This window comes from Mauremys reevesii, linkage group 4 (assembly GCF_016161935.1).
Source record: "Mauremys reevesii isolate NIE-2019 linkage group 4, ASM1616193v1, whole genome shotgun sequence".
Lineage (NCBI taxonomy): Eukaryota > Metazoa > Chordata > Testudines > Geoemydidae > Mauremys > Mauremys reevesii.
The window spans coordinates 111004514-111018001 of record NC_052626.1 but is presented as its reverse complement, the minus strand read 5'-3'; the positions used below and the strand labels follow the sequence as shown (position 1 = coordinate 111018001).

The window sequence follows — 13488 nt, the reverse complement described above, 5'->3', positions numbered from 1 at the left end:
GTCTGTGTGGGGAGATAAACAACCCCCCCCGGCTTCAGGATGGTACATCCCAAATCGACGGCATCTCGTTTGGCTCAAGATAGCCTCGTTCAGGGAGGGTTCGCGATTCGCGTGCGCTGAGTCGCAGCTGGCGCTCTCGAAGCGTAGAGCGCCCAGCAGCAGCTGGAGCAGCGGAGCACAGAGGCTGGAGGCAGCGGCGGCGCAGTGTCAGGTATCTCTCTTCGCTCCTAACGATTCCCATGCGCTCTCTGCAGACACTTGTTGCTTGGGCTTTAATAACGGGATGGAAAAGAAGTCAGATTTCTCCCCCTCCCATCTCCCAGCCCAGCTAGTGTTTGGGTTTGTGCATGAGTGGAAAGTGCAACTGGTGGCTGCAGCTTAGCACCAACAAGTTGTGCCTGCTTGCGGGGGGAGCAGGGAGGAGAGGTAGAGCTGAAGAGGGGCTTCTCTCGGTTGCTTCAGGGCATTCATCACCTGTTGTTGTTTCGGGGTGTAAGTAGGGCAGAGCACGGGGTGTTTCTGTTCTGGACACCGCTAATTGTAGATTCCTTTTTTGCAATGCAAGAAATGCCCCTAGGGTTCTGTCGTGGTTTGCAAGGACATGCCCCCAAGGCTGCTTGGAAGCCGTGATGACCAGCTGAGATTTAAAAACAAGCAAACAACAAAAAAACCCCACAGAGTGCAAAATCCCTTATCCTAACGGGGAGAGACTTAAAAACACCCACACAAAATCTGCCCTTGGAAATTAATCCGACCTGATTTCACAATGCTGTCTAGTATTTTATTAATATGGTGCTTTTGATTCGAAAGGGAGTCTCTGTCCAAGCGAGTGACACTTCATAGATCTGATACTTGATGTCATACAAAAAACTTACTATGTACAAATACAAATCTCTCAAGCTGAAGTAACCATTCCAAAGGTCAATGGAGGTGTGCTTCAAGGCACCCTACATTTGCAGGAAGGGAAGTCTGATGTTCTGCTTTGTATTTTAATAATTTTTCTATTAAAAGTGAAGTTCCTGAATCTGGCAGCAATTGTGGAGGTATTTGCACAAAAAAAGTCACATACTCTGCCAAATTAAAAACAGACATCAATTATTGGTAGCAAACAAATGTGTTTATCTGTTACTAATAGCACATACAAGTTTTAAAAAATAAATAATTTTTAAAAATCCAAGTTCTTTGCCACTCTGTTTAGTTTTTACGCTTCTCTCAGCTTGTATGAAGAAAATCACTATGGTTTCTTTTATTCTTGTTTATTGTCAGTTTCACTTCCATGTTCTTAGTGATGAATTTCTCATACAGCAGGGAGATGATTACTGGTTTAAAACAACGGTTTTCATTTAAATTAAAACAAAATGGGGAGTGTTCTAATTATTTTATGTTGGTAAGAGAGTTTATTTTTACATAATCTAAACGAGAGCCAAATGAAACTTGAAAATGGCCCTGTAAGGGACAAATGTTAATGTGTCTCATGTTGTTAATGTAAATTTAAAAGACAATGTGTGGCCAAAGTAAGAATGTTCCAATTTAACACTGGCACACACCAGTCTTGGCTCATTTCCTTTGTGCTAAGGCAGTAGAGCTCCATCATGCACTGTTAGAAAGCTGCTGCAATATCTAGGGAGAAGAGCAGGGAAAGAAAGGGTCATGCCCCACTGAGGAGAAGTTGAGGGGTTGGTGTAGACAAGGTGACAAATGATCTCATTGTGTACCCCAAAAACTAAGAGACTTTTGGTAATGTGTAAAGATGCGTCTTAAATTGTTTTGTTTTGTTTGTTGGAGGTATTTCATTAGACTAAGTTAAAGATGTGAGGAAGTGTATTAGTAGCAGAGTATATGTGCTTAAAAATGTAAACAGGTGTGGCTGCTGCCAGCATTAGGGGCACATCTTGTTGTTTTTTTGGGGAGGTGAGGATTGTGAGATAGAGAATCAGTCTGACTCTTGACAATTCTTACTGTCTGCTTGTTACAACGGTAACATTATGCTAATTTTCTTTATTTAAAATGGTAATTTTCTGAAGTTTCTGAGATTTGATACAATGCACAGTGTGGAGCCATTACTGCCCAGCATATAAATAATTGTCTTAATGCACAGTTTATGTTACTACATCTTACATGACTCTTATTTTGAAAACATAGATTATTGACCCAATACACAGAAACTCCAGACACAGTTTGAACTGTAGAAGAGCAAATACTTCCATTATAACAAATGAGGTTTGGGATTATAAAACCACTTATAAACAATTCTAAGCACCAGCGAAGCGACTATGATTTTTGCAGTCCCAGGAACAATAATTATCTTTAGCTGTGAACAGAATGAATTGACTTGGCATCAGTGGCAGATGAACTGCTGAGAGCTGTAGATTCTGAGGCCAATGAGAACTGTGTGCGTGTTCATTATTTATTTTTCTCCTTTGATTTTTTTTTTGTGCGTGAACTTAGAGATCGTGACTTGATACCTTTTCAGAACTGGGGATCTACAGAAATTCTCTCGCTGAACTGCGAAGAGAAGTGTTTGTATTTGCAGGCAGAAAGTAGGAAGCGAGAGTGGGAAAGGTAGGTGCTCTTGCTGGTGGTTTGTGACAGAGTGGTAACCCTTCAGGTAGGTCAAGGCTTTACTGTTAAGTTGTGGAAATGTGTTCATTAATTTTAAGGAAGACAAAACTGAATTTTAACCTGACAGCAACTTTCGGATTTAAATTCTCAGACATTACTTCATTTGCATCTTCATCAAGAAAACATTACTATGCTCTAGACGTGGTATTAATTTTACCATCTGATCTGTACTGTGTGTACAGCCTACCCTGGCTGGGTGAGAGGCTTAATGATCTAATAGATTTTATGTCCTCCTTTGATCTTGTGAAACTTAAGGATTGTTATGTTCTGTGAACTGTAGAGATTTCTACATTTGAGAACATTTTATGCTGCACATTGTGTATCCTGTTATTCTGAGCGTATTTGCCTGCCAAGCCACAACGGGCTGTTTAAAAGATTTGTGTGTTTTAAGAAGCAGAGTCAGTAATTTATGAATCTTGGCACATTCTTGTTAGGGTGATTCCTTGCTACTTCATTGGGTGGATAGCTGCATCCCATGGGATTTCCCAGCTCCTCTACCCTTAAATGTTTTATATGTTCTAATACTAACCCATGCTCTTTGGCACTAAATCAAATTGGGTCTTACTTGTAAAATATATCCTTTTGCAAGTATTGGAGTTCTCTGTGCCCCTTGAAGTGTGTAGTTATATTTCACATGCCAAGACGTTTTCACACTATACCATTCCCCAGGCCTTCCACCACTTTCAGTAAGTTGCAGCCCCCTGATCTTTGTGTCTTTGAACTGTTATCAAAGGTTGCAGGATGCTTCATATGGCTCAGAACTAATGACCCTATCAGAGTGTTCCTCAACAATGATCATAAGAGGGTCGTCTAGACGGATAGAATTGGAACAGGTGGCAGATTGTGGACTAGTTTCATATTTTTGTTTGATTGAATAAATTGCTTCTCTCTGAAGAATAAAGATGTGTGACACGAGACCCTTTTCCCCCACCCCCAACACATTTTTGGAGGGGCATCTCTTAAAGCAAACTTTGCCATTTGTGCTGCTTTGTTATGAAATTACAGACATCTGTATAACCCATTCTCTGATTAATGCACTAGACGTTATATACGTATAGATTCTCTTTGATGCTGGCATAACTTTCGAAGGCTACTTGTACTTACCTTGGCGTGAACACTGTAGGGGTTGAACACATCTTGAGGATTTTGGATGGGTGGATGACTTTGTAAACCTGCAAAGTACAGCTAGGTGTAGGGTATAAAACACTCACAGCGATGAATACTTATATTATACGTGTTTGATACAAGGCAAATGCTCCTTCCTACTCTTTTTCATAAAGCACTTTCTGTGAAATACTGTAGTCTGTTGTTCCAGCAGCCACTCCATTGCCCTGGGGCACCTTTGCTTCTCAAGTGAGAGGGTTAAGAATATTCAGCCAATTAAGTGACCTGCCTGGCTGAACCATCCCTAAAGTGTTTTTATAATGTGTGAGGGCAAGTGACTTTCTGCATCTAGCCATGTTGAAAGGCTGCATCTCCTGTGACCTTCTCCTTTTGTAGTTTGTACTGCAGAATGGTGGCTTGATAGATGCCTGCTCCGCCTGCTGGTAAAGCTGAGAAACTAAAGCATGTGTTTGGAGGCTTCCTTTTCATAATACTCTGAGGAGGGAGGGAGGGTGTCTGTGCGAGAGAGAGAGATTGTACTCTCTTGCAGGTATAGGGTGACCAGATGTCCTGATTTTATAGGGACAGTCCTGATTTGGGGGGCTTTTTCTTATATAGGCACCTATTACCTCCCACTCCCATCCCAATTTTTTACACTTGTTATCTGGTCACTCTATACAGGTAGGAACTGATTCTCTGCTGCATTGTATGTTTGTGTGAACATTTACACCTGTGCAGTGAGGGTGTATTTCTGAATGTACATTTATTTAACCTGGGGTAAATGACCACAAAAGGTGCTGAGTAGTGGCGAATGTGGCCTGTTGTGACCTGATTTTCCCAGGTGTGGGAAGCTCTGATTGTATCTCCATCGCAACCCACATTTGGTGAAAGTCAAAAGGATTCTTTTTTGTAAGTGTTCCTTTGAGATAGGTAAAATTTCAAACCAGTTAGTCTTGACCAGCACCCTTTTAAAAATCTGTGGACATTTGGCACTTTGTCTAATTAGAAACAGAAGGTCCACTTCCTGCTTTCTCCCTTGGTCATTCAGAGAAGAAATATCTTTATTGACATGTTTGGTCCATCTCAGGGAGAGTTGGTTCATCAGAAGTGTCAATCTGATGCCTTAAACATGGGTGGTATCCTCTCAGTGCCACGCTACTGACTCTTAAATGAATCAAGGAGAGTGAAAAATCTTACAGGAAAAAAGTGTGTGAATTTTAGGGATCAGAGGTTGAGGGCAGGGGGTGGGGGAGAAAGGAATTGCTGGTTTCTTCTTTCATTCTCCCACCTACGAAGTGTCTACACTACAAAGTTAAGTCGACATCGAGCCTCCGATTTAAGCAAGTTGATCTTGCGTGTCCACGCTACACTCATTGTGTTGGCGGAGCGCATCCTCACTAGCAGGACTTGCATTGATGCATGGAACACTGCACTGTGGGTAGCTATCTCACAGTGCACGTAGCCAAGTAAAATTTTGGGTTGGGCTTGCAATGCCTTATGGGACCAAAACATTGGTGCAGGTGGTTATGGGAACATGGTGTTAACCTCCCATGATGCACTTACCTCCCTCCTTCCCTGAAATCAACAGCAAACAAACCAGCCTTTTTCGTAAGCCTGGGTTACCTGTGCGGACGCCATAGCACGATAAACATGGACCCCACTCAGCTGTACGCTGCTGTTGTGAGCATTACAAACACCTTGCGGTATTTACACAGCTGATGCATGAGCTGCCGCACAGAACAATGTGATCCCACGCAAGCAGCCCTGCTGGAAGACATAGAGCAGAGCAGTTTGCAGTTGTTGGTGGGTGTCATGCATCACCTTGACATGGTTCAGCGCAGTTTCTGGGCCCGAGAAACAAGCATTGACTGGTGGGAGTGCATCTTTCTGCAGCTATGGAGTGACGAGAAGTGGCTGCAGAACTTCTGAATGTGTAAGGCCACTTTCCAGGAACTGTATAAAGAGCTTTCCCCAGCCCTGAAGCGCAGCTATACTAAAACGAGAGCTGCTCTGACAGTGGAGAAGTGAGTGGCGATAGCTGTGTGGAAGCTTGCAACCCCAGACTGCTACCGGTCAGTGGTGCATCAGTTTGGAGTGAGTAAATCTACCATGAGATCTGTTGTGATCCAAGTTTTCAGGGCCATTATCAGGCTTCTGCTAAGAAGGGTAGTGACTTTGGGTAACGTGCAGGACATAGTGGATGGTTTTGTCGTGATGGGTTCCCTAATGGCAGGAGGGCTATAGACGGAAGGCATATCCCTATCTTGGTTGACCACCTTCCCAAAGACTAAATAAACTGAAAGGGGTACTTCTCAATGGTGTTGTAAGCGCTGGTGGATCACAGTGGCCATTTCACTGACATCAATATGGGATGGTCGGGAAAGGTTCATGATGTGCATATCTTTAGGAACACAGGTCTGTTCAGAAAGCTGCAAGCAGGGATTTTCTTTCCAGACTGCAAAATAACCATTGGTGATGTTGAAATGCCAATTGTGATCCTGGGAGACCCAGCCTACCCCTTGCTTCCATGGCTCATGAAGCCGTACCATGGCAGCCTGGACAGCAGTAAGGACTGGTTCAACCATAGGCTGAGCAAGTGCAGAATGGTGGTGGAATCTGCCTTTGGATGTTTAAAAGGTTGCTGACGCTGTCTGCTTACTAGGTTAGACCTCAGTGAAAGCAATATCCCCATTGTTATTGCTGCCTGCTGTATGCTTAATAATATCAGTGAAACAAAGAGAGAGAAGTTTCTGCTGGGGTGGGGTACTGAGGCAGATTGCCTGGCAGCCAATTTTGAGCAGCCAGACACTAAGGCAATAAGAAGAACATATTGAGGTGCTCTGTGTTTCCGTGAGGCTTTGAAAGCCGATTTCAGCAATGAGCCAGAGTAATGTGACACTTTTATCTGTGTTACTCCTTAACAAACTGTCCCCTCCACTGCATTTTGTCTCCTGCAAACTCCACTCCCACCAACCAAGCCTTTTCTCCTCAATCTGTTAAGTTTTACTATGCACACAAACACACCGAGACAGCAAAGAAAAGTAAGATAACCTGGGGTAAAAGGGCTGATAACACTGTGAGGGGGAGAAACCAAGGAAAGCTTGCTTATAGGTGCACTGCAATAACAATCAAAGATATGGGAATGGGCACCTTCTGGTGCTTGTACCCTTGCCTGGTGTGGAGTGCAAGGGACACCGCACTTTCTGCCCCGCCTCATTTGACATTTGGGGGGAGAGGATGTAGAACTGGGCAAAGATGGCAGCAGGTTCAGCAGAGGCTGCAGAGGGACTTTAGTGGACGAAATAAGGCAGCCCTTCCCAGAAACCTTCTGCAAAGGATTGCAGAGTACCTCCATGAAAGCTTCCTAGAGATCTCCCTGGAGGATCCCCATGCACATAAATAGTCTTTTTCAGAGAGCACCCTCTATGTAGCTGGAATGGCCACCAATACTCACTCCACCTACTTTTTTTGGGGTCAGATTAAACATAAAAAATAATAGCATATAACCTCTGCAGTTTGATTGGAAATGTGTACTCACCAGAGGTGCCTTCCCCGGCATCATGCGCCACCACCAACCGGTCCTGTGAAGGGATGGGCTCCAGGATTAAAAACAGTTCTTGGCTGTAGGGCAGAACAGATCTTCTGCTTGCCTGCCTCACATTCTCCTCCTCATCGACAGTGTCCTCCTCGTTGTTGAATGAGGTTGCCCGGGGCTCCTGGGAGGTAGCCAGGGAGCTTTTTGGGGTAATACTGAGGCCAAGAATTGCATGCAGCTCCTCGTGAAAATGGCATGTCTGTGGTGCAGAACAAAAATGTCTGCCTCCCTCGTCTTCTGGTATGCTTGCCAAAGCTCCTATATTTTCATGCGGCACTTCTGTGTGTCCCTGGGGTAGCCCTTCTCCCCCATCCTCCGTGGAATTGTGGCATAGATGTCAATGTTTCTTCTGCTGGATCGGAGCTCTGCCTGCATAGACTCTTCTCCCCACACAGCAATAAGATCCACCACCACCTGTGTACTCCATGTTGGAGCATGTTTGCGGCCTTGAGTCTCCATGATCAACTGTGCTGGTGAGTTCTCCACACTGATCAAACAGGAAATGAAAATTCAAAAGTTTCTTGTGTACCTGGCTGACGTGCAGTAGAGTTGAAAGCACTTTCCAGAGTGGTCACAATGAAGCACTGTGGGACACCTCCTGGAGGCCAATTTGTTCGAATTACACAATGCATTGTTGACACTATTCCCCACGTCGACCCGTGGATGTCGAATCAAGGGCTATGCCTCTCGCGGAGGTGGAGTACAGAAGTTGACTTTACAGGCCACTTAGGTCAGCGGAAGGGACTCAGTAGTGTAGACACATACGTTACTAGATTTACTTAATGCGGCTTATATCGACCCAAGTTTGAAGTGTAGACCAGTCTCTGCCTACAAAGGATTTACCTTCGGTTACCACTAGGCCTTGTGTACCACACGGTAGTGCCTCTCACTCACTGACATTCCGTCCAAGCAGGGATGAATGTGACTACTTCTGCAACTAGTCAACACTGCTTTGGAAGGGGCCAGAAAACTTGCTGCACAGTAACTCCTCCCACCCTTCACTTAATTTCTCCCCCCACCCCACATAAGACATGAGAGTATTGTTTTTTTTCCTCCTAAGCACTCCACCCTCTGCTGGTTAAGGGGGAAAGGGCAGAGCTGAAAGCTTGACTGGATGCCCTTTACACCAACGGCTGACTGGGAAACTTGCCCTTTTTGCCCTCACTTGATGTACCTTCTGCATCTGACAATGGAGTGGTGGCAGAAGGTCAGAACAAAAGGAAGGAACGATGATAGGAGGAATGAATGGTCTACTCTGCTGGGCTTCTCAATGCATTGCATTGTTTAACAGCTCCATCAGCCCCCACCCCCACCTCCAGTGTGCTGTTTAGTAGCTGTCCGGGCCCCTGGATTTAGTGAAACGAATTCAGAAGCTGCTGAACCTGTAGAAATGAAGGGAAATATGACTATAAGCTAGGGAATGTAACTGCAGATTTCACAGTGATACAGAAAAGCCTGATACTGCTGATTTCATTAAAAGCAACATTTGCAGCTTCAAAGCAGGGTTTAATACTTAGTATATTTTTAAAAAATATGTTGACCTTATCTGGTAAGCCTGTAATATTTGTTGCAATGAAGAGCAGCTGCTGAATAAATATGTATAATATCCATTGCCAATTCTGAAAGCTGTGCCGAGACCTTGACTTGTTTGAAGTGGGGCTGCTATTAAAGGCAGGTGGCAGGCTGTTTATTCTACACCTTGTTAATTGCATTTTTTTCCCAGTGTAATTGGCTTCCTAATGGGGGCAGAATGAACTCAGTTTTGCACACATAAACTTCATTAGTGACGACCGATGGAAAGGATTCAAAGAGTTGCTTTCTATTATCGGCATAGCGTCCTTTTATATAAAAATATATGTTGAGTAGCAGATGTTTCTTAAAATCCCATTTTTAGAAAAATAAAACCTATGACAGTCCCACCAACACATCCCAAATGTATATATTTCACTGTAATGTTGTGTAAAACATTGTGCTGGATGTAAAGTTTGTTCTACGTTCATGTAAAGATTTATTTTATTTTTAGATTGTAATCTCTTTGGGACAGGGACTGTCTCTTATTTTTTTTTTTTGGTCATGTTAGTACAGCACCTAGCACAATGGGGTCCTGGTCTATGACTGCGGTTTCTATGTGCTACTGCAATACAAATAATTAATACTAACTGTTTTAAAAGATCCCTTTGGAAAGTGGCAAGAATTACTGCATTTCTTGTCAATCTGTGGAGACAAGGGTTCTGATTTTGGGCAGGAACAGAGGTGGGGAACAAAACTGGCATTAAGCTGTGTTCTGTGGCAAGTTGTCGCCTCTGGTGTAAGTCCGAGCTGCCTGAGGGCTGCTGTAATTTGACTTGCTTTCCCAGGCCCATAGTGGGTCTTGGCCCTGAGAGTAGAGAGTAGCTATAGAGCAGTATACTCTGCCCATGCCCCTCCCCAATATGTCCCCTATGCTGGGAGCAGAGCCCTTATGCCAGCTTTATTCTGCTTGGGAACATCTTTTGCACAGGGAGCATTCTCAGAGGGTACTTTCCACTCATTTTAGTAAGACTTTTTATTTTGACAGTGTTGTAAAGGGGCATTAGCATAACTGAGAATCAAGAGTTGTCCATTGGATGTCTGACATTATAAAGACGTTTTTGTCACAGAAACTATTATGAAAGGGCACTTGCAAAAAGTGCCACAGGTAGAGTGTGTGTGTGTGTGTGTGATATATATAATTCTAGATCTGCCTTTCCCTGCAATGGTCTGTGTCACTTCTCACAGAAGAAATGAGATGGGAAAGGACACAAAGAGAACCCCATAAGGATCCCACCCACACTCCTCAGTTTCCCCAGGTGCAGATGTTTAACCTGTTCAATGCTGCATTGATCTGATATGTTTGGTTTCAGCAAGGTTGTTTCAAGGCAAAACTATTTTTTGCTTTCCTTAGTCTTGTTTATGCAGTGAGGTGATTGACACGCCTTACGAGAGAAAAGTCTTGATGACATGACTAGCTAATTGACCATTTCATGTAAAAAAACCAACCAAACAAAAAAAAACTACAAACAAAACAAAAACAAACAAACAAAACAAAAACTCCAAAACCTCAGTAATATCCCATGGCAACATTTTAATCAATAAGACTGCTCTAGCTGTCCATCAGCTCTGCCATTTCCTGCAAGTGTCCTCAGATGTCATAATAACTATTCTCCTTCTTGGAGTTACTTTGTTACATTTTGATAACACTTTTCCTTCCAAAGAACCCAAAAGTGATTAGCAACTCATGGTCTTGATTCTGCCAGGCATGAGTAAGCATTTGTAGGATTGGTCTCCAAGAGCTTGATCGTGTTCCTGGAAAGCAGAAGCATATCCAATAGAAGCAGAAACATTCATACAGCACCATGGAACCATGGCCATCTTCTGAGTGGAAAGGTCCTAGCTACATTAATAACCAGTACGTACAGTACTAAGGCGAGAGAAACATTTTGGTTAAGGATACTACAGCAAAACACGGCTCTTTTAAACAGGTGCTCTGGTTTTCTGAGCTCATTAATGATTGCACAAAATATCAGAGCTTTGCTGGTTTCTTTCAAGATCTTATGAGAGAGACCCCCGATATGTGATAGTGAATGTGTGTCTTGGAATGATGAATTACTGAGTCCCTAATGGGATTGAACCCTGTGGTTCCAGAGGATTTTTGTGGTTGCACTTCAAGCCTGATGTTAGGCCATCCTCTCTGCATATCTTCTTGCCCCTTGCAAGACTGCATAGCAACATTAGGAGTGGGAACTCCAACTGTAAGAAGGAGTCAGTTGTGGCTGAATCCATGGATCTGAGGTTGGAGGAGGCCAATGGACCCTAATATTTGGATTCAAGCTCCCGGGACTAGGGAAGAAGTAGCATTGGTAGGGCAAGGAGCTAGGCAGGCAAATTCACCTTGTTAAATGTTCACATGCCGTGCTCAGATTGTGGTGCTGTATGGAAGTTAAACATTCTAAATCAGGCCAGAAGCTTCCCCTGCCAGTGTGCGAGAGGCCTGTCACATCTTGATGAGAGACGATCCTCTTTCTAAGCAGCCATCCTTGTCGGGAAGCAGAGCCTGAAGTCTTGTGGTGAAGTGGGATTCCAGCAATCGGCATGAAAAAAGGTGTAAACACAAAGGAGATAATATATCACTCGGATGAAATGGGCCATTGCACGTCCAGGATTGTTCCGTCCATAAGGAACGTTCTGTTTATTGAGTTGCTGCTTTGTTTTGTTTTTTAAATTAAAAAACAACCAAATGGTTCATAAAATATTAACAGGCGCTGCTTTGGCATCACTCATCAGATTAAGCATGTTACTTTGTGTGCCCTTAGGGTGATAAATCTGCTCAGCTTGGTGGTTCTGTCACCTTAAGGATGCATTAAGGCGACATGCTTGGTCTCACAAGAGGCGCTGAAGCTATTGCATTGCAGAAACAGTAACTGTAGGGGTCCAGCACTTAAAGTGCAGATATTAAATTGAAATTTAGCAGAGGGATAGTCCATTGAATCACTCTTGTTGTATTAATTTTTTTTTAATGAACTTTATGGTATTCAAGTGGTGGCTGCACATGCACAGTAACTACTCTGCAAAAGGGTTTTTATTGCACTTATTTATATGATGGGCCAGGAACTGTTATGTTCCAATGGGTAAAGAGGGAAAAAAAGCCATTTAAACCTTCCCACACCTTTATAAATATGGATTCTGAAGCTGGTTTGGTCTCTAGTGAATGTTTCTCTGCCTCCTCCCCTTTCAAAGTGCCACTAGCAGGACTTTGTTCACCTTGTAATAGCAGCACTGGTGTAACAGGGGGCTGCAGGTCATGATATGAGATGCTCTGAGGGGGCTTGGGGGTGGTAGGAGGTGGGAGGCCCCAGAACTGTAATAGTACAGGGAGGGAATTTGACAGCTTACTGGTGAGATGCATTTGGGGCCTCAGGGGATGTTGCATTAGGGATTGAGATGCATTGGCAGAGCTGTTCAGGGGAAGCTTTCACAGAGCTTTCCAGCAGCGTGATCAGCTCCACCCAGTGGTACAAGCCAGCCCCCCCACCCCTTTTTTTGAAGTGTGTGGTGATATGGTAGGGAGAGGGAACTTGCTGAGTTATATACAGTACCTTGGGTAACTGTGTTGTTATCATATCATTAATTCTAAAGGATCTCTTGCCTGGTAGAGTGAATTAAGGACTGAGAGTCAACTTTGAATTTCCTGGCTGTCAGTGTGTGTCACCTCTTTAAACATTCTAAGTAGTAGTGTGGTATTTGTGGCATGTTCTAACTCTTGCATTCCCAGGGTGTGTGATTAAATCATACACCCGAGCACGTCAGGGAACAGTTATTCAAGAGTTTGTACTGAAGGGCAGCCTCTACTCCGTCTGATCTGATATGCTGCTGCAGCTACACTTGCCTGTGGTAAGTGGGAATAATAAAAGAGAGCCTTTAATCATATGCCCCGATCAGCGCATTGTCTGTAAAGATGGATAACCCCTTTCAGAACAGTAGACTGATAGTTGGTAGCCAGCTATGCTCAGGGGCTGAGTATTTTGCATTCATGTTTGGTCTGAATAAACATAACATTTGATCAAGGTTGCCGTTTTGTCCGTTAGCTGCCTTCCGCTCCTGCCTAGCCAAAACTGAGGCAAGATCCCCTCCTTCTCACTTGCCCCTTCCAAAATTAAATATGAAAAGCCACTGAAATTTCTTTGGAGAGTATTTGCTTCATCTCCACCCAGGATATCCCTTGCATTGTGAGTAACCCTGAACGTCTTTCATGTCTTAGCCCTGGTCTACGCCACGAGTTTAGGTCGAATTTAGCAGCGTTAGATCGATTTAACCCTGCACCCAGCCACACGACAAAGCCATTTTTGTCAACTTAAATGGCTCTTAAAATCGATTTCTGTAATCCTCCCCAACGAGGGGATTAGTGCTGAAGTCGGCATTACCGGGTTGAAGTTGGGGTAGTGTGGATGCAATTAGATGGTATTGGCCTCTAGGAGCTATCCCAGAGTGCTCCATTGTGACCGCTCTGGACAGCACTTTCAACTCAGATGCACTAGCCAGGTACACAGCAGAAGTCCCGGGAACTTTTGAATTTCATTTCCTGTTTGGCCAGTGTGGCAAGCTCATCAGCACAGGTGACCATGCAATCCCAGAATCGCAAAAGAACTCCA

At 43.8% G+C, this 13488-nt stretch overlaps 1 protein-coding gene across 2 annotated transcripts in view; it reads left to right on the top strand.

Moving 5' to 3' along the window:
* The first annotated feature begins 12 nt into the window (after positions 1–12).
* Positions 13–13488, top strand: part of TSPAN4 (tetraspanin 4) — a 645425-nt gene continuing 631949 nt past the window's right edge. For both annotated transcript variants that reach the window (XM_039535294.1, XM_039535292.1), the window contains exon 1: positions 13–211. The gene's annotated coding sequence lies outside the window, so the exon portion shown is untranslated. The remainder of the gene's footprint in view (positions 212–13488) is intronic.